The 19,176-nt window shown below is 44.4% G+C and overlaps 1 protein-coding gene across 1 annotated transcript in view; it reads right to left on the bottom strand.

Moving 5' to 3' along the window:
• LOC119038200 (core histone macro-H2A.2) overlaps positions 1–18,803 on the bottom strand; it is a 55,043-nt gene extending 36,240 nt beyond the window's left edge. The window contains exon 1 of the mRNA XM_037130681.2: positions 18,648–18,803. The gene's annotated coding sequence lies outside the window, so the exon portion shown is untranslated. The remainder of the gene's footprint in view (positions 1–18,647) is intronic.
• Between the last annotated feature and the right edge of the window lie 373 nt (positions 18,804–19,176).

Raw genomic sequence — 19,176 nt, 5'->3', positions numbered from 1 at the left:
GTCTGACCCTTAGGCCTGAGAAGTTATACAGTGTCCACCAGGCACACACGTCCTGTGTGTGATTCATTGTGGTTATTTAAGAATGGGGTATATTCTTTTTTCTTCTCATTCATGTATTAATATTTTCTTAAACAGCTACTGTTGTTAGGACATATATACTTAAATTGTTTGGACATAACCACCTAATAAATAGAGCCAATAGGCATTTCTTTTGGCCTAGAAGCTCCTGAAAACATGACTGAGACACTTAGTTCTCTGTGGACTGGGGGAGTTTGGAGACTTCTTTGCTAGTGCCCACCACCACCAAGTTAAAACATATTATTACAACCTTCGTAAGGTCACCCTGAAGCAAGGAAAACAAGAAAGGTAAGTTGTTTAAATTTGTTTTATTTTTCCTTTTTTTATTTAACTTTTTACTGTATTTTTCCATTACCATTTAGTACCTTTGCACCCTCCAGTCCCCAGCAATCACCACACTGTTGTCCATGCTCATGAGTCTTTTTTCCTTTTTGCTCAATCCCTCCCCCACTTAGTTGTCATCCTGCTCTCTATGAGTCTGTCTCTATTTTCCTGGTTAGTTCAGTGTTTATTAGATTCTGCATATGAGTGAAACATGAGTTTATTTTATCTTTACATCTAAGTAATACTTGCCCATAGCAAAGTGAATCAAAAGGTAAAGAAATGCGTAAAAGGAAAAGCAACAGTCTCTCACTTCACTCTGCCCGCCCCTAATTTCACTTCCAGAGGGCATTTCATGTAACAGTTTTTCATTTTACTTCCCGTGGTTACCTCCCAAACTTTGATGTTGATACCTCTTCTTCCTGATTTATTTTGACTTTCAGAGTCTCTATCAATACTACCTAAAGATTAGAACTTAATTCACTTTCTCCTTCCTTTCCCAATTATTTACAGTACATTTCCTCAGTTGATTACCCTGGAAGTGTTAAAGAATACACTTCACTCTCTGTTTCTGACTCCACCCACTTTAGGCAGCATCTCGAGTCATCATTACACAAGCTGCACATGTGTGCGCCCTGATCTTCCCCGGGTCTACTCCTCTCTGTGTTACCTCGTCCTGATTTCTACCTCTGCCTCCTATACTTTCAATCATCCCATTAGCACTTAAACATATGATTAGGACTTTGTAAATGCCATTCCCTGAAGAACCAGGTGGGGCGCTAGCCTCACATTTCCTCTTCCGTGTTCCCACACTAGGACCCTTGTGCTCAGTATCAAGTAATGGATTCACTTTGTTCTGAAAACCTGTTGTTCGAAATCATTCCGTTTTACTTGGCTTCACGTCTTTCTTGCATAGCGTCTCACCTCGTGTTACTGATTACAGTTGATTCATGTTTTGTGTAATACAGTAGGCCGCCCCTCCCCACTTTCTCTTTCTGCAGTTTCTGTTACCCACGGTCAGCCTCACTCTGAAAATATACAATGGAAAGTTCCAGAAATAAACAATTAATAGGTTTTTAATTGTGAGCTGTTCTAGTTGTGCAATGAAAATCTACTTGGTTTCTTGCCTTCCTATCGGGAACATGAGTCACCCCTTTGCCCAGAGACTCCATGGTGTGTATGTGGCTCCCCACCCGTGGGAAGTACCCATAGTCTTGGTTATCTGACCCAACGTCACAGTATCACAGTGCTTGTGGTTCAAGTACCTCTCATTTTACTCCATAACAGCCCCCAAGTGCAAGAATAGAGATGCTGGCAATTCAGACGTGCCAGAAAGGCTGTGAAATGCTTCAAGTGAAAAGGTGAAAGTTCTTGACTTAAGGAAAGATGTAAAAAAAAAAAAAAATCATGTTCTGAGATTGCTAAGGTCTATGGTAAGAACTAATCTTCTATCAGTGAAATTGTGAAGAAAAAAGAACTTCATGCCAGTTTTGCTGTCAACGTCAAACTGCAAAAGTTAGGGCCACAGTGTGTGATAAGTGCTTAGTTAAAATGGAAAAGGCATTACATCTGCGGGTGGAAGACATGAACAGAAAACATGTCCCAACTGATGGCAACATGTTGCATCAGAAAGCACTGTGCTTGTACGAAGACTTCAATGAGGGTATACTGTACAGGAAGGACCGTAGTTCAGCAGGTCCTTGAGCACTGTCATTTGATTCAACATCATTTTTTAAAAGTGTATTTTGATTATGCTGTTACAGTTGTCCCAACTTTCCCCCTTTGCCCCCCCTCCCCTATAACTCCCTTCCCTCCAGCAATCCATCCTCCCTTAGTTCATGTCCATGGGTTATGCATGTAAGTTCTTTGGCTTCTCCATTTCCTATACTGTTAACAACCCCCTGTATATTTTGTAGCTAGCATTTATGCTTCTTATTTCCTGTACTTTTTCTCCCATTCTCCCCCTTCTCCCTTCAGCTGATAACCCTTTAAATCATCTCCATATCAATGATTCTGTTTTTGTTCTGGTTGTTTGCTTAGTTTGTTTTTGTTTTTTAAATTCAGTTATTGGTAGTTGTGAGTTGTCATTTTAATGTTCATAGTTTTTATCTTCTTTTTCTTAGATAAGTCACTTCAACATTTTCTATAATAGTGGCTTAGTGATAATGAGCTCCTTTCGCTTCACGTTGTCTGGGAAGCACTTTATCTGTCCTTCCATTCTAAATGATAGCTTTGCTGGATAGAGTAATCTTGGATGTAGATCCTTGCTTTTCATCACTTTGAATACTTCTTGCCAGACCCTTTTGCCTGCCAAGTTTCTTTTGAGAAATCAGCTGATAATCTTATGGGAACTCCTTTGTAGGTAACTCTCTGCTTTTCCTTTACTGCTTTTAAGATTCTCTCTTTAACTTTTGGCAATTTAATTACCATGTGTCTTGGTGTGTTCCTCTTTGGGTCCAACCTGTTGACTCCCTGTTCTTCCTGGACTTGTATGTCTGTCTACTTCACCAAATTAGGGAAGTCTTCTTTCATTATTTTTTCAAGTAAGTTTTCAATTTCTTTCTCTTCTTGAGGGGCTTTGGTGGCTGGGTGGTGAAGGTGTTGGACTCAATTTCTTTCTCTTTCTCTTTTCCTTCTGGCATCCCTATGATTCTGATGTTGGCACTTTTGGAGATGCCCCAGAGTCTTCCTATTCTTTCCTCATCTTTTTTGTATTCTCATTTCTTCATTCTGCTCTGGTTGACTGTTTAGTTCTTCCTTATGGTCCAATTTGTTGATTTGAACTCCTGCTTCCTTCCCTTCACTATTGGTTCCTTGTGGATTTTTCTTTATTTCACTTAGTGTAGTCTTCACTTCTTCCCTTATGCATTCACAGTACTCCACGAGATCTCTGAGCATCCTTATCACCAGTGTTTTAAACTCTGCATATGAAGGTTGGCTAACCTCATTTCGCTTCGTTCTTTTTTGGGGTTTTGTTCTGTTCTTTCATCTGAGACATATTTATCTCTCCAATTTGGCAGCCTCCCTGTGTCTGTTTCTGAGTATTAGGTAGAGTTGCTTTGACTCTCTGTCTTGGTGCACCTGTTACATTGCACGGGGCAGAGCCTTAGGTAATCATCAGGGTGGGGCAGCCCTCTTCAGCACTCTGTGGCTTTGTATGTGGGGGAGGGGCCAGCAAGGGGGCAATGCTGCTGCCTGACTGCTGGAGGCTTGTTCAGCACTTGACCTGCTTCCAGTCACTTACTTGAGTGGCCCCACTACTTCTTGGCCTGGTAGTGATTCCCAGCGGGTATGGGTTTGCATGTCCTGTGACCCTTTAAATGGACTGTCTGGAGAGACCCACAGTTTCTTCCGCTGCCTCAGCCCCCACTGGTTTTTACCAGCAGTTATAAGGCTTTGTTTTCCCAGCACTGGTACTCTGGGCTGCACTTCTGACCTGGGGCTTGCTCCCCAGGTATCCCTAATGTGGGCCTGCCTGTTCCACTGGCCCCGCTGTCACCTCCTCACTGTCACCAAACCACGTCCCCTCCGCCCGGCCTCTCTGGCTCCACCCCTCCTGCCTGTCGGGATGAATATTTCTTCTTTAAATCCTTGGTTGTTGGACTTCCATACAGTTCGATTTTCTGGCAGTTCTGGGTGTATTTTGTTTTGAGGTTAGTTGTGACCCTTCCTACGGCTGTGCAAGAAGGTGAAGCATTTCTACATACTTCTCCAACTTGACTGGAAGTATCGACTCAACATCATTTTGTTGTTAACAATGATGAGAACAAAATCAATTCCCAGTGCTGGACCACTGTCTGTGTGGACTTTTGACATCTTTCCCATTTCTGTGTGAATTTTCTTGGACTCTGGTTTCTCGTGCACGTGCGGTGAACTGGCGTGTCTGAGTTGTCCCATCTGAGTGACTGTGGGTGTGACGTGCCCGGTGATGAGGGTGCCTGCCCTGGGCCCCTGATATGTGGGGAGAGGCTCTGCCACCTGTGACCCTGAACTAGAATGAGAGGGTTGCAAAATAATGATCTTACTTCTTTTCATTAATTTTTCTTAATGTAGGCAGTGCTCACATTTATTTTAATGTTTAATACTAGAAGTGTTTTGGGTCTTTCTTTATAAGTTTGGTGATGTTTTTGTGACCAGAAAGATGCTGTAGGAACTTAAGTCTCGTTTGTATCCCGTAGCCTCTGGTGAAACTGGTTTCATCATACATGATCATACGTTGTTGCCCTTAAAGTTGCAGTTTCCAAGAACCTACAGACAAGGTTCCATGTGAGTTACTGTATATGCAGGTTCAGTACTATCTGCAGTTTCAGGCGTCCACAGGCCTTTAAAATGCATCTCCAGTGGACAAGTGGGGACTACTGCAGGTCTGTCCTACAAACTAGCCAGAAACACTGGGTTAGTGAATAGTGAAGTACTGCTTCTCGGGGAAACAGGGTTAGGCTGCTCTGAGTCTCTGGTCACGAGTTTTTCATCAGTGGATCAATACATAAACTTGTTTTATGTGTATTTCTATTTAAAGACACCTTACTTAAAACGTATTATTGATTCATTAACATTGAACTCATGGCAAATAGCCCTACAACTTATGACTGAGCAAACCTTATCTAGCCCATGTACTTTTTCCAGAAGGCACATCACCTCCTTGTGCTGAGGAACACCACACAGCACCTCATTGTAAACAGCGGAATCAGCAGAAAGCACAAAAACGTGGAAACGTTTAAACCACGTTTAGGACACTAAATAAACCACGGAAAGGACACTGGTCTACAGTGTGACTAGATGCAATAGGAAGACCGAGTGGCCTGGTTCCACCTCAGCTGGGGAGTGTGCGCTGAGTGGCTCACGTTTTTTTTTTTTTTTTTTTGCGGCTTGTGCGTCTCCTTGGACGGCACACAATGCCTCGGGTAATGTACCAATGTGGGGGCTACAAATACACTGTATTGAGTAGGTGAATTCACAAATATGGAATCATAATAAGGATCAAATGCGCTCTTTGTTCTTGTCTTGACCAAAGAGAAATGTGTCTTTCCCATGCAGTGAACATCTCCCAGCTTCTCCATCACTCCGTTCTTTGCACGGGGCCGCTTTCTGCCCAGAGGCCTTCATTCTGAAGTGCTCTGGCCTCCAGGTCCTGGTGGCAGGTTGTGCTGCCCTGTGGTCACCCTGGAACTGTCTTCCCCACTCATCCTTGACCCTGACTGCCTCTTTCTTGGCCTTCTCCATTGTTTTCTTGGTATCCACTTCAACAAACAATCCGGAGGAGTGAACCTTGTCTTCTTACAAAATGGAACTGTCTTCACTGAAAGATCTTTGGATTATAATTTGGTGGGGTATACAATTTTTAGCATCAAAATCATACTGCTTCAACATCTTGAAGCCATTGGCCCACTGCTTTTATCACCCTGCATTACACAGAGGAGTCTGGTGCTCCGTCGCCCCCGAGCTTTCAGATTTTGTCATCACGTGCTTTAATTTCACAAGGACGGGCCTAAGTGTGGATCCTGCACACCCCACTCGTCCTGCTCGGCACTCGCAATAAGCCTGTTCGGTCTGAGGTTCATTACTTTATGACTCTGGGAACTGTCTGTCCTTGCATTTGCTTGTTTTCCCTCACCTGTTCATTTCTCTCACGTTTCCCTTTACTTGGCTCTTCCTGGGAGGCCTGTAAGCCGGGTGTTGGATCTTCTGATTGTTCCTCAGAGTCTCATATTTTTCCTTCTATTTTTTCAGTCCTTTTAATATCTAATTTTGGTCATCTTATGATTAATACCCAAGAACTCTTTCTTGTTCTTTGTTCCATTTTCCCAGCATCCTCTTCTTTTATGAATGCACCATACCTTCTAATCTCCCCGAAACTAGGCATGCTGCTGTTATCTTCTGTCTCTGAGTTAGTTTATCCAGTCAGTGGTCCCGGGAGTGTGTTCTCATTTTCTCTTTCACGTCGGCTTGCCTTAAAGGCCTGGCATACTTGAGAATGAAAGACAAGGAAGGCACGGTCCCTGGGAGCTTCCCCAGGCCATGCCAAGGAGCGGACACCACCTTAGAGGGTCCCTCAGGAACTAGGAGCCCCTGAATGCCAGAATGAGGGAGCTTTAGTGCGTGGAACCATATCTATCCTAGAAGTTCTAGGCCTGCCCGCCCTGTAGTTGTTCAATTTTAGAGAGGAAATCTCAGATTGCTGGTTTGGGGGGGAAATGCCAGACATGCCAGAGGGTCAGAAACTCTGCTAGGAGCAGGGAAGGAGAGAGGCCACTGGCCTCTCTGCTCTGGAGAGACCTTGCATGACTCCCCCCTCCCCACCCTGCCCGCCCTCAGTGCAGCCCCCTCTTGCTCTCATTCTCGGTTGTGCCTTCCCTGTGATTGTGCCTCTACGGCTCTGTGCGCTTGCAGTCGTCCAGGTCTGCTGAACTCTTCCGTCTGTTGAGGGCCAGTACCATCCCCTGCCCCCTTTTAAGTATTTATTTTCTTTTAAAGGTTTTAATGTGAGTTTTAGAGACAGAAGAAGGGAGGGAGAAAGAGAGGGAGGGAAACATCAGTGTGTGGTTGCCTCTCACGTGTCCCCTACTGGGGACCCGGCCTGCAACCCAGGCATGTGCCCTGACTGGGAATTGAACCAGTGACCCTTTGGTTTGCAGCCCATGCTCAACCCACTGAGCCACACCAGCCAGGGCACTATTTATTTTCTTTGTGCTTCTTTACCATTATTTTGGAGGGACCCCAGAGATGGAAAGCACATATGTTCAGTCCATCATTTTGAACTGGAAACAAAATGTCACTTTAATTTAACATCTTAACAAACATCATTTGGGAATTAGCCTAGAAATGAGTATGCTGGCAAAGAGAAAAAGCTCAACTGTTTTATAATTGAGTAATAATGTCATATTAAAAATTTAGATCACTTTCATTACCAGGTGAGTCAATGGAAACTAATTGGTCTTGAGATAATTGAGGAATATAAAATTTTGTATCGAGATTGTATAAGACTAATTAATATAATAGGATCAAATTCAGTGTCTCTGTATTTGTATGATTATAGCATATGGTATTTCTGTAAACAATATTTAAAATTATACCGTAATCCCAGAAGGAAGGAGAGAAAAGAAAGGAAAAACGTTAAGCATTTGCTCTGACTGGATGAACCGACATTGGGGGAAAACGGCATGAAAAGACAAAATAGTCTGGTTTCTTTAGACCAGTACTTTCTTTTAATTTCAATAAATTCTTTCTCAAGCATAAAGAGCTGATAAAAAGTAAACCATTTTTTTAATGCCTCAAACAACCTGTTGAAATTTTTCTTATATATTAACTGGTCAGAAACGTGACAAACTCCAGCCAATCAGCAAGCTGCTTCGTTAGGAGCCGTCAGCAGGTTTGATTTAAATGACCATTTTTCTGCCATCAAGCTTCTGCAAATCGGCTTTAAAAAAACGAGAGCGATCATTTGAGACGGGGCTGTGATTCCGGGCCCGTGTGTCAGCGGTGAGGAGCAGTAGGGCTGATGGGCCACCTTGATGAGGGATCCGGAATATGACAAGACAGCTCATTTTAAAGTTCTGTTTGAGATCAAGTTCTGAATTCAGAAGAGTACAAATCAAAAGGCTTTCACACATACATGACCTTAAATCTAGAAATAACAGTTCTTACCGCTTTTTAATGATGTAATGAATTTAAAAAGGACTTTACTGCTTTCTGAAATGTATATAAACATGAAATTCAGAGTGTTATCCCCTAATGGATCCATGCACTGTTCTAAAATTGTTGAAATTGATTCTATGTATTCATTTTTAGTCCCCATGGTATTTCCCTAATCTGTACAGTAAGTATTGTGCTTCAGAATATTTTATATTGTAAATATTTATGAAAAAATGAAGTAGACACTGCAGCGAAGCATCTTTGCTCTGTCAGTTGAAAATTATCCTTTGGGAGAATAAAATGAGATGAAATAAAACTAGGTAGGGCATAGGGAATTCAATGTAAATAAATTAACTCTATGTAGAAGTATATTTTTAAAGGGTATGAAAAAATGTCTTAGCCTTACCAGTAATAGAATTCCAATATATTTTGGTGTGTTACCCTAAGTGCTGCATTAAAATAATAATAGTTTGTTAGTGTTATTTTGCAGCTGTAAAAACCACTTTCAGGAATACTAGCTAAATCACTTGCTCTATTACACTTCCATTTATGAACTCCAAGGGCAAATCATTATTGCACAAGTAATACTTTCCAAACCATTTTCTTCCAAGGCCACCTTTAAGTGAATGAGAATAGTCAATAATTTTATCGTCGTATCTGTTAAAGCACATTAACAATTTATAATGTAAAGAGCTCTATCAAATGCAATTTCATCAGAATGACATGCGGATCAAATTAACCAAATTAACCATCCATGAGCGTTAGAACCAAGCATTAACCCAATTTATTTAAATTATACCATTGGGTTACAAATCATTCCCTTTTTAAAATGTATTTCAAGTCATGTCCTGGAGTAATCTAGCGGGAAGCTCAACTACCGGCACGTTCTGTCTAATACGGAGGCAGAGGGTGCATGGCTGTGTCTGGGCCTTTGCTGGGATGGCCAGCCCGGGGCGGGGGGCAGCAGAGCACACGGCGGGCGCGCATGGTACAGAATGGATCTGTAGGACTGCTGTATGCAATGACTCAAAAAAAAAGATTTAATTACTTATTAGAGAGAGGGGAAAGGAGGGAGAATGAGAAGGACAGAAACATCAATCTGGGGTTGCTTCTCGTGCCCCCCTACCAGGGACCTTCCCAGGCATGTACTCTGGGAATTGAACCTGCAACCCTTTGGTTCACAGGCCGATGCTCAATCCACTGAGCCATGCCAGCCAGGATGATGCAATGACTTTTAAAACATTTTGTCTTTGTTGAACCCAAGCTAAAGTTTTCTCTTTTTTGTAAGAGAAAAGTACAAGTTGTGGATATATATTGTATTTCCCTTTTATTAACCTTATAGTATTTTCTACTATAAATATGGCCACTTGTTATACTAGCTGGATGAGAAATGAATGAATAAAAATAATTTTAATTCTCCTTGCATCTGAGTTATAGCAATGCATCCAAGAAGAAAATGAGCTGGTTTGCCTTCCTGAATCAATTTATTCACGGAAAACAAAATAAAAACAAAACAACCTTTCACTAGGTCCAGGCTGGTCTCTTGTCTTCTTGCTTTTGGGGAATTGGCAAATAGGAACAGTGAGCAAACTATCATGTTTCCTTAAAGTCTAAGTTTCAAATTATTAGTGAGGTTAATTGGTATAAACAGTGGCCTGTCTTACTTCTCTGAGCGGGGGACTGGCTCTGTCTGACCCAAGAGGAGCTTCTCAGGTGGGAGTTTGGGGACACGGGCACTCCCTCTGGGGGTGGGAATGAGTGACTGGCACCAGGCTGCAGGTGGGCTGCAGTCCAGACACCCATGACTGCTGGGCAACTGAGTACATAGTGGGAACCAGTTGTGGGCTCCCCAAACTAGAACATACTGTGCTCTAAGCAGAGGCAGCTGCCCAATTCTGTGTCCCTCCCGTGCCCGCTCCCCTCACCCTGCTTTCCTTACTGTCAGTCCTCAGGCAGAGGCTACACCATGGAGACAAGTAGTTGGGGGACTGCAGCTTCGGCTGCACTGTTTTATGCTAGTGATGGGCTGTGTTGCTCACGTGGGGCCCCCCATGGCCCCTGGGCCCCGGCACATTGTACCAGCTGCACCAAACCACCCCTAGCCATACCATGTCATTTCACCTGTGGGTGGAAGTGGCTGGACATCCAGGGGGCATCACGGTGGCACAACAGAAGGTGCCATGGACCAGGAAGTGTGTGTGTGGTGGGGGTAAGAGGGGGTCCAGTTCTGCATTGACCAGCAAATCACCTGATTTTCCAGACCTTCCCTTTTGTTCAAAAGATACCTTTCAGGAGCTCTAATATATAAAACAGATGGAAGGGCCTGGGAATCTCAGTTTCGGTCCCCACCTTTCCTGCCTTGGGCCGTTGAGGAAGCCCGAGCTCTGTGGAGCTCCCCCTGAGAACCACTGCCCCTGCTGACCTCTGAGGTCCTTTGCAACCTGAAAGATGATGCTTTTCTATGAAGATGCTCAAAATGTCACTCCTTTGGACCTTCCCTCCTGCCCTAATCTGTTACTTACCTTCATAGAGATAGAACAACCAGGTAGAAATATGCTGCATGCAGGTGAGCCTTCCTTTGAAGTCAGTATTTTATCACCCACAATCACCACAGAAAAGAAAAACTGGGCCTGAGGACTCCGTTTTATTGTGTTTACTGGACTGTCTCTTCTCCACCCCAGACAAGAACCTACACTGTTAGCCACAGACCAGCTGAGGTGAAAACCCACTTTGGTAGCAAGGGGGCGGTACTTGAGTTCAGTTCATTTCTGGAAGGCTGATCAATCTGGAAATTTGGCATTCTGGTGGGGAAGCCAGTAAATTATCATCTGATCGAAGGGTTTATGGTATGTATTTTATAAGCTGCTGGAATTCACTTCTCATAGTCTACCACCACTATTCAATTCTAATGGTTTTATTGAACAACAAAGGCAGAACAAAACCCAAGTTACATAATCCAGTGTATACACCATTAGCAGGCCCAGGCCAGCAAACACGGGGCCTGGGCTTTCCAGGGTAAGCTTGATTTTATTTTGTTATATTTTTGTTCTGTAGTCATGGAAACACCCCAAATTTAGGCATCTAAACTATATCATCAGGACTGCCTCTCATCCAGAAACAACCCCCAAATCTTTGGTCAGGTTGCAGTTTTGGGCTAAACAATATAGTTGCTATAGTTAATTCTGCTGACATCACAGAATTATCTGAAGTAAATGTCCCTGTACTGAGCCTGGTGGTCCTACCCATATTCACACACAGATTTCTGTCAAAGCAGGAGAATTCTGACTTGAATTACTTACTCTATTCCAAGCCCAAATTGGCAATGTCAGTCAAATAAATAGGGCAAATATGATGGATGGTGAGATGGGTAAATGAACATTATAGGCTCGGAGAAACCACCAAATTTATCTTATTTAATACTTTGTAACAAGACTGTTTAAAGTACAGTGTTATGTAGCTCAATCTGATGCTCTTCATCTTTCATTTGACAAAGGTAAAACAGTGATGCAAATAAGGAATTTAATATAAAAGTCTGCATCATATTAAAATGAACACAATCTGAGAGTTTACTGGAATGCTGGCACCAACAGGATGTAAGGACACAGGGCTGAGAATTAAGGTCACCTGGGCTGGAGCCCTCACTCCACCCCCACCAGTTATGTGCTGGGTGACCTCGGGCATGTTCTTAAACTTTTTTTTTCTGTAAAGTGGGTAAAATAATAGTATCCACCTATACTACTAGGTGTTATTTAATAAGTATCTTATTTAATACATTTAATAATATTAAATAGACTTCCAGCCAAGTCAGAGGCATAGGTAGATATTCTTCACTTCCTTGCACAACCAAAAGAAGGATAGCAACCAATTTAAAAGCAAGAAACAACCAGAACTGCCAGAAAATAAAACTTTATGAAAGTCTGACAACCAAGGAGTACAAGAAACATTCATACAGACCAGTAGGAGGGGCAGATTCAGGTAGCTGGGGTAGGGAGTGGAGAAGACACATGTAAGGCAGCAGCTGGTGGACGAGGTGGTCCCACATTTGTATGAGGATAAACTGGGAGGAACAGCTGGGGAGCGAGACAGACCATACAACCCAGGGTTCCAGTGCCAGGAAAATAAAGTTTCAAAAACCTCTGGCTGTAAACACCTGTGGGAGTTGCAGTGGTAGAATAAACTCCCAGTCTCACAGGAGAATTTAGGGGGGTGCATGGGGTCCTAGAATGTACACAAACCCAACACCCGGGAATCAGCACCAGAATGGGTGATTCACTTGGGAGTAGTGAGGGAAGTGACTGAAAGCCGGCCGGGAGCCATACAAGCAGCCCTGTTCCCTCTCAGGACCCTTCCCCCACATATAGCACCATAATCTAGTGAAGTGGGTTGCCCCACCATGGCAAATACCTAAGGCTCCACCTCTGATAATGTGACAGGTGCATTGAGACAAAGAAATATGGCCCAAAATCAAAACTCCAGAAAAAGAACTAAGGGACAGAGAGACAGCCAAACTATCAGATGCAGAGTTCAAAACACTGGTAATCAAGATGCTCACAAAAATGACTGAGTACAGCTGAAAAATAAAGGAAGAAGTGAAGGCTATGCAAAATGCAATAAAGAAAAATATGCAGGGAACCAACAGTGACAAGAAAAAAACCGGGACTCAAATCAATGATTTGGAGCAGAAGGAAGAAATAAACATTCAACTGGAACAAAATGAAGAAACAAGAATTCAAAAAAAATGAGGAGAGGCTTAGGAACCTCTGGGACAACATTAAACATTCCGATATCTGAACCACAGGGGTGCCAGAAGGAGGAGAGGAAAAGCAAGAAATTGAAAACTTATTTGAAAAAATAATGAAGGAACACTTCCCTAATCTGGCCAAGGAAATAGACGTGTAAGTCCAGCAAGTTCAGAGAGTCCCAAAGAAGTTGGACTCCAGAAGGAACACACCAAGAAACATCATAGTTAAATTACCCAAGATTAAAGATAAGGAGAGAATCTTAAAAGCAGCCAAGAGAAAAGCAGAGAGTTACCTGCAAAGGAATGTCCATAAGACTATCAGCTGATTTCTGAAAAGAAACCTTACAGGCAAGAAGGAGCTGGAAAGAAGTATTCAAAATCATTCAACTGGAACAAGGATGTAGGTCCTTGAAAAGCAAGGACCTACATCCAAGATTACTTTATCCAGCAAAGCCATCATTTAGAATAGAAGGGCAGATAAAGTGTTTCGCAGGTAAGGTCAAACTAAAGGAGTTTATTGTCACCCAGCCCTTATTATATGAAATGTTAAGGGGACTTATGGAAGAAAAAGATCAAAACTATGAACAGTTAAATGACAACAAACTCACAACTATCAACAACTGAACCTAAACAACCAAAAACAATAACAAAAATAAGAGCAAACTAACCAAAAAACTAGAACAGGATCAGAGTCACAAAATGGAGATCACATGGGGGATTATCAGCGGGAAGGGAGCAGGGGGAGAAGGAGGGAAAAGGTACAGGGAATAAAAAGCATAAATAGTAAGTACAAAATAGACAGGGTGAGGGTAAGAATAGTGTGGGAAATGGAGAACTTACATGTACAACCACGGACATGAACTAAGGAGGGGACAGGCTGGAGGGGTGCAAGGTGGAGGAAGATAAAGGGGAGAAAAGAAATGGGACAACCCCAATAGCATAATCGATAAAATATACTTTAGAAAACTGAAAAAAATAATATCAAATAGGTTAATACATATAAAGTACTTGGAACACTGTGTGGTAGGTAGCAGTCATTTAATAAACTTTGGCTATTATGACTTATTTCCACAAAAAACAATTACAAAGAACTCTTTTTACAGAATGCTAACACTGTCCCTCTATTTCGAAAGACACTACAGTTGACTGTTAAATGCCAGGGTTCAGGGTGCTGACCTCCCAGCACAGTCAAAAATCGTGTGACACTTTCACCCCCAAAACTTAACTACTGACAGCCTACCATTGACCAGAAGCCTTTCTGATAACATAAATGGTTGATTAATACTTTTTTATTAACACATTTTATATGTTATGTACAGTGTATACTACGTCCTTACAACAAAGTGAGCCAGAGAAAAGAAAATGTTATTAAGAAAATCATAAGGAAGTGCGACCAGAGCATCTGCTTATCTATTGAGAGCTGGCTTCCAGGCATGTCCTCTGTTTGACTCAAACTTTCATAAAAGTCCTCTACAGCTCTGGACGTTCTTATGTCCACAGAAGAGAAAATGCACTTAAAGTATTTATTGAAAAAATCTGCGTTTAAGTGGACCCACAGTTGGCACCATTGCTGTTCCAGGGTCGATGTACTGTAATACCACGGTGCTGGACACTGTGTGCTTGATAACAGGAAGCTGAAAACTCAGCAACATCTTTCTGCATCACTGATCTTTGAAGCCGATGTAAAGAGGCACAAATGAAGTTTTAACTCTGGAAAAACTCCAAGAGACACATAATCTCCTGAGAACACTCATGACAGCAAATACTTCTGTTTTTCCCAAGGCTGGACACTTTTGGGCCCTGCCTCGTCTGAGTCTATGTTCCATAAATTCCATCTGCCTGAAAATTCACAATCATCACAGTGTTAGAACCACAGGATTTCACAAAATCACAATCTAATATCGACAGGGACCTGAGTGATCCATCGGCTAGTTCCTAATTTTAGCCACCATTACAGGTGTGGCTTGGGAGGGGCAGTGGTCACCAAACAACAGGTCAATGGCCACACAGTCTGGGTAAGATCAGGCCTGGAAGCGGCAGCCTCACCTCCACTTGTGCAGCCCAGGCCCGGGGCTGTGTTGCCCACACTCTGTCGTTGCAGATTTCACTCCTCGCCTGTGCCTAACACAGCGTTATGTACACAACATTCAATAAACATTCCTTAAGCGAAGGGACAAATAAATGAAACCAGCCCTAAACACTTGTTTCTAAAGCAGATTTGGGTTCTGTTTCAGATTTTTTTTTTTTGAAAATGAATTATCTTCTCAATACTTACCTTACTCTCTAGCCTAATTTCCAATATATATACCAGGGTGCATCCAGAAGAAAAAAAATCCTTATCCTGAAGTTTTCACCTAAAAATTTCTAAAAATCACTACCTTCCAAAACAATTGTTAGAATGTATATGCTCTCCTGACTCTTCTTCTTCCCTTCTTTATCTACTTGAAGACATTCATAGAACTACAGCAATGAAAGGAATTGCGAACTGTTCATTTAGGTCACTCCTCAATCTGAACCTTGGCAGGGCAGGGCAGGATCAGCCTTGCGAGGGAATTTACATAAACGGGTTGAAGGAAGAGAGGAGCCGCAAGCTAGAGCTCCGAGTCTGCGTCAGGCTACCTTTTCCCGCCTGTCGCCTTTCCCCCTCTCCCCCCAAATCCCAGTGCCTTCTCTATGAAGCCTTCCCTTGCAGCCTAGAATTCTCTTCTCACTTTAAAAGTTGTTGTAGCATTTTATTTGTGGCTTTTATTACACACCATCACTTTTAAATTGTTAATTATATTTTGTTATCCAATCAACTTATAAATTAATGCAAATTTCAAATATTATAACCATGGTTATGGATGGGTATGCATAACGATATGACTAAATGCCCCGTTGGCAATTCCTCCCATTTTTGTCTCTGAGTGGGTATCTTGTTCCACACACCCCTATCCATTTGTGTATACACTTTTGCTTATAGAAATGCATAGCTTTATTTTGTTTTTAAAAGGGTGCCATACAGCATATATGGTTCTGCAGTGTGCTTTTCCCATTAATACTATGTGTCCTTTCTGTCTCAGTATAAACAGACTTACTGCATTGCTTTTAACTGCCACCTAATTTTCCAGAAGATAGACGTACCGGTTTACTTAGCCATTCCCTAATGATGGCAATTAGATGTGTTCAATTTCAGAACTACCAGAACTCTGCAATGAAAAGGAATCATAATCCGTGTGTGTGCATGCCTGCTTCTCTGGGATACATACCAAGAAATGGAGTTGCTGGGTCACAGAATATGCCTATTATGTGTTTTCATAGAGCCAAACTGCCCTCCAAATTAGCTGCATCAATTTACACACCTGTCAGCAGTGTTGGATAGTATTTGTTTCCAGCTAGCTCACCAATATTAAGAACTTTTTACCTCCTTTTACCTGCACATACCATTTTATCTCCTAGGCTTGGGGTTGAAAGCTCTCTAAGAACAGACCCTAAGCGCTAAGAATATGACCACCTCGTATTTGCATATCCGCCCTCATTCAGAGGTGTTTAAAAACTACTGTTCAACAAATGCTGGAATGATCTCTCATGGTAAGTTCTTTGCTCATCTCTGTGCAATACTCACTTTTCAAAAAGCATCTGCCAAGACTGCATATAACTTTGAGGTTATTTCTTAAGAATGAAAAACATTCTTAAGAGAGTTGGTTGCGTTTTTGCATATCCCTCTCCCTGAAAAAATTACAGATATCTTTCATTTGAAGTTGCCTAACACAGAATTCCCTCCTGCTTTGCTGGCAGGAGGCTATGAAAACAGACCTGGTTGCCTCAGACAATAGCTAGCAGGGTGTCCCACCCACTGGGGAAGAGCAGACTACAGGCGCCTCGGAATTCCTGGCAACTGGACAGAAGATAGAATGATGAGGGAGTAAGGTCAGAATCTTTGCAACATTCTGGATGCAAGGAAATAAATTCTTTTATAAAGTTCTGAAATACAGGAAACCATTAATAATGTCTAAAGTGTGGCAATAAATGGATTCAGGTGAGGACGAACTCGAACAGGGTAGGGGAACTGAAGTGGAGGTTAGGGCACAATTTTTAAAGGAAGTTTAGAGGCAGGGCCGGTTTTAAAGGTGTGAATTACAGGGTTCAAGGTAATTTTCCTCCAGGCCGTGCCTTTATTTATACGATGATCTTGAACTAAAGTATTTCTAAAAATACACAAGTGTAGCTCCAAATCATAGTGCTATGAGTATTATTTGCAAATAAAGAGTTTTTTGGGGGAGGGGAGATAAGCGATAACTTTCCGTTAAATACAAACAAATTGAGAATTATGTCTAGCTTTGTTTGTGTCTCACAAAGGAACTGGTTCTAGATAAGAAACAATATAAATGAAGACACATGTCCATTCTTAAGAATGTTTCTTTTTCTCTCACCAACTGCGCAGCCTAGTGAGGATACAACTGCATTTCGACACAAACACCAGTGAGAAGTGAGGAAACCATTTGCTCTGGCGGATTAAATGACCCCAAAAGAATGGGCTCCCGAGGGCTGGAGGGGCTTAGATCTGGGCCCTGTTTTGAATCCTCCTGCGCTGGACAGAGGATGGGCCGGTACCTCAGTTCGCCAGGTCTGTTGGAACACCGGACATGCCTTTACCATAGGGCCTGGCTGCACCCCGTCAAACACACATGAACCTTCGCTTTGGTTTCTTAGCCCATTTCTTCTCGCCCTTTTTGTTAGCTGTTACCAATAAACCCCAGCAGTGAACGGGCCTACATCACGCCGGTGGTGGCCCATATCAGCGTCTTGAACCCCCTGAAGGAGGCGCATTTGGCTCTTTGGGGGCTCAAGGCCCTTTAGGCCATTGTTGTGTGGAACAAAGAGGGCAGGAGCGGAGGGCGCCCCCACGAGGAAAGGCGGGGAAAGACACCCACGAGCGCGATTTCAGAGGCGAGCCAGGCTGTAACTAGGGCACTCCAGGAGAGCGGGCTAGGAGCCCGAGGAGGCAGGGCAGGTCCCCGCCCGCCGCGCCCCGCACGATTCGCAACGCCACTGGCGCTCAGCGCAGCCCTTTCCTGCGTCGCAGCCACTTTACTTTTAAATCTCCTTTCCTTATTATTATTATTTTTTTCCCGCGCAAAGCCGGAACCCGGGGCCGCCCAAGCGAGCCGTGCAGTGGCCGCCATTTCCCGGGGAAAGCTTGTCGCGCGTTGGCACCGGGCGCCCCGGAAAGGGAACCGGAGGGGAGTGCCCGTCCCCGAGCCCTCCTCCGTGCCGGACCCGGCTCACGGGCGCCGCGGCGCCGGGCTCCCCGCATCCTCGCATCCGGGGCCCCGGTGCTTTCCCTCCGCCCCGCGCCTCCGCGTCCCTTCCATTGTCAGCCTGGAGCCGCCGGCGCTCAGCCCGGGCACCCTGGAAGGCCCCCGAACGGCCCTGCCGGGCTCCCTCGACCCCTGCGCAGCCCCCTGTCCCCGTGCCGGTCCCCCTTGTCGGCTGGGCGCCTCTCTCGTCCCTCTTCGCCCCAAACTCCGCATCCCTAGGAGCTCTCCACTTCCTCCAGTTCCAGCCTCGCCCGGGGCCCACCGCTGGACTCCGCATCCCTCCTCCTCCCTCCCTCTTCGCCCGAGATGCCCCGGCTCCTCACCGGCCGCAGGAATTTTACCGCTTCTTTAGCAACCCCCCTTTATTTCCCGAGGAAGCAAGTTGGGCAGCTTAATTTATTAATTCTTCTTTTTCTCTTTGCGGGGTGGGCAGACTATCCCGGGTGCACCCGCGGGGGCTGGGCGGCGGGGGAAGCAGGGGGTTCTCTCTGGCCCCTGCACTGTTCCCGCGGCCGGTTTTGTTTCCAGACCCCGAAGACCCCCGAACAATAATGCCATCGCCATGGCGGGCTCACCTGGTGCTGCGCCGCTTGCTCCGGGCGCCCGGTGCCCTCTGCGCGCCGCTGCCCGCGCGCAGGTTCGGCCCGTGCGGCGCCGGTGCCCGGCAGGACTCTTTGCCTTTCTTTAGGTTCTATCTGTGCGTGTCAATGGCGGCAAGCAGCAGTTCTCAGGGCCGCGGATAGTAGCGGGGGGAGGAGGAGGAGGGAGAAGGGATTGCTCCTTCTCCACATAACCACCTCTAGGAGGAGTTGCTCAGCCTCATCCCCCGCCAGCCCAGGCTCCGCGACGGGTCCAGGGCTTTCGGTGGGGCTTGATGAGCTATTGTCCTTCAGGAGCATTAATGATGAAACCGCGCGGCCACCGCGTCGCTGGCGGATCTGCTGGACGCACTGAGGGCCACTTGCTAAGATCAGGCTTCCCCCAGAGGTGGGGACCGAGACGCTACGGTCGTGATCCAGAGTCTGCAGGGTCCACCTTCGGTGGAAGTAGGCGTGGGCGATCATTGGGCAGTTCTGGGGAAAGCCTCCGAAGGTGAAAGCGAAA

The sequence above is a fragment of the Artibeus jamaicensis genome, unplaced genomic scaffold (genome assembly GCF_021234435.1).
Source record: "Artibeus jamaicensis isolate MK-2021 breed Jamaican fruit bat unplaced genomic scaffold, CSHL_Jam_final contig_332, whole genome shotgun sequence".
Taxonomy (NCBI): domain Eukaryota; kingdom Metazoa; phylum Chordata; class Mammalia; order Chiroptera; family Phyllostomidae; genus Artibeus; species Artibeus jamaicensis.
This window is presented reverse-complemented; position numbering and strand designations above follow the sequence as displayed.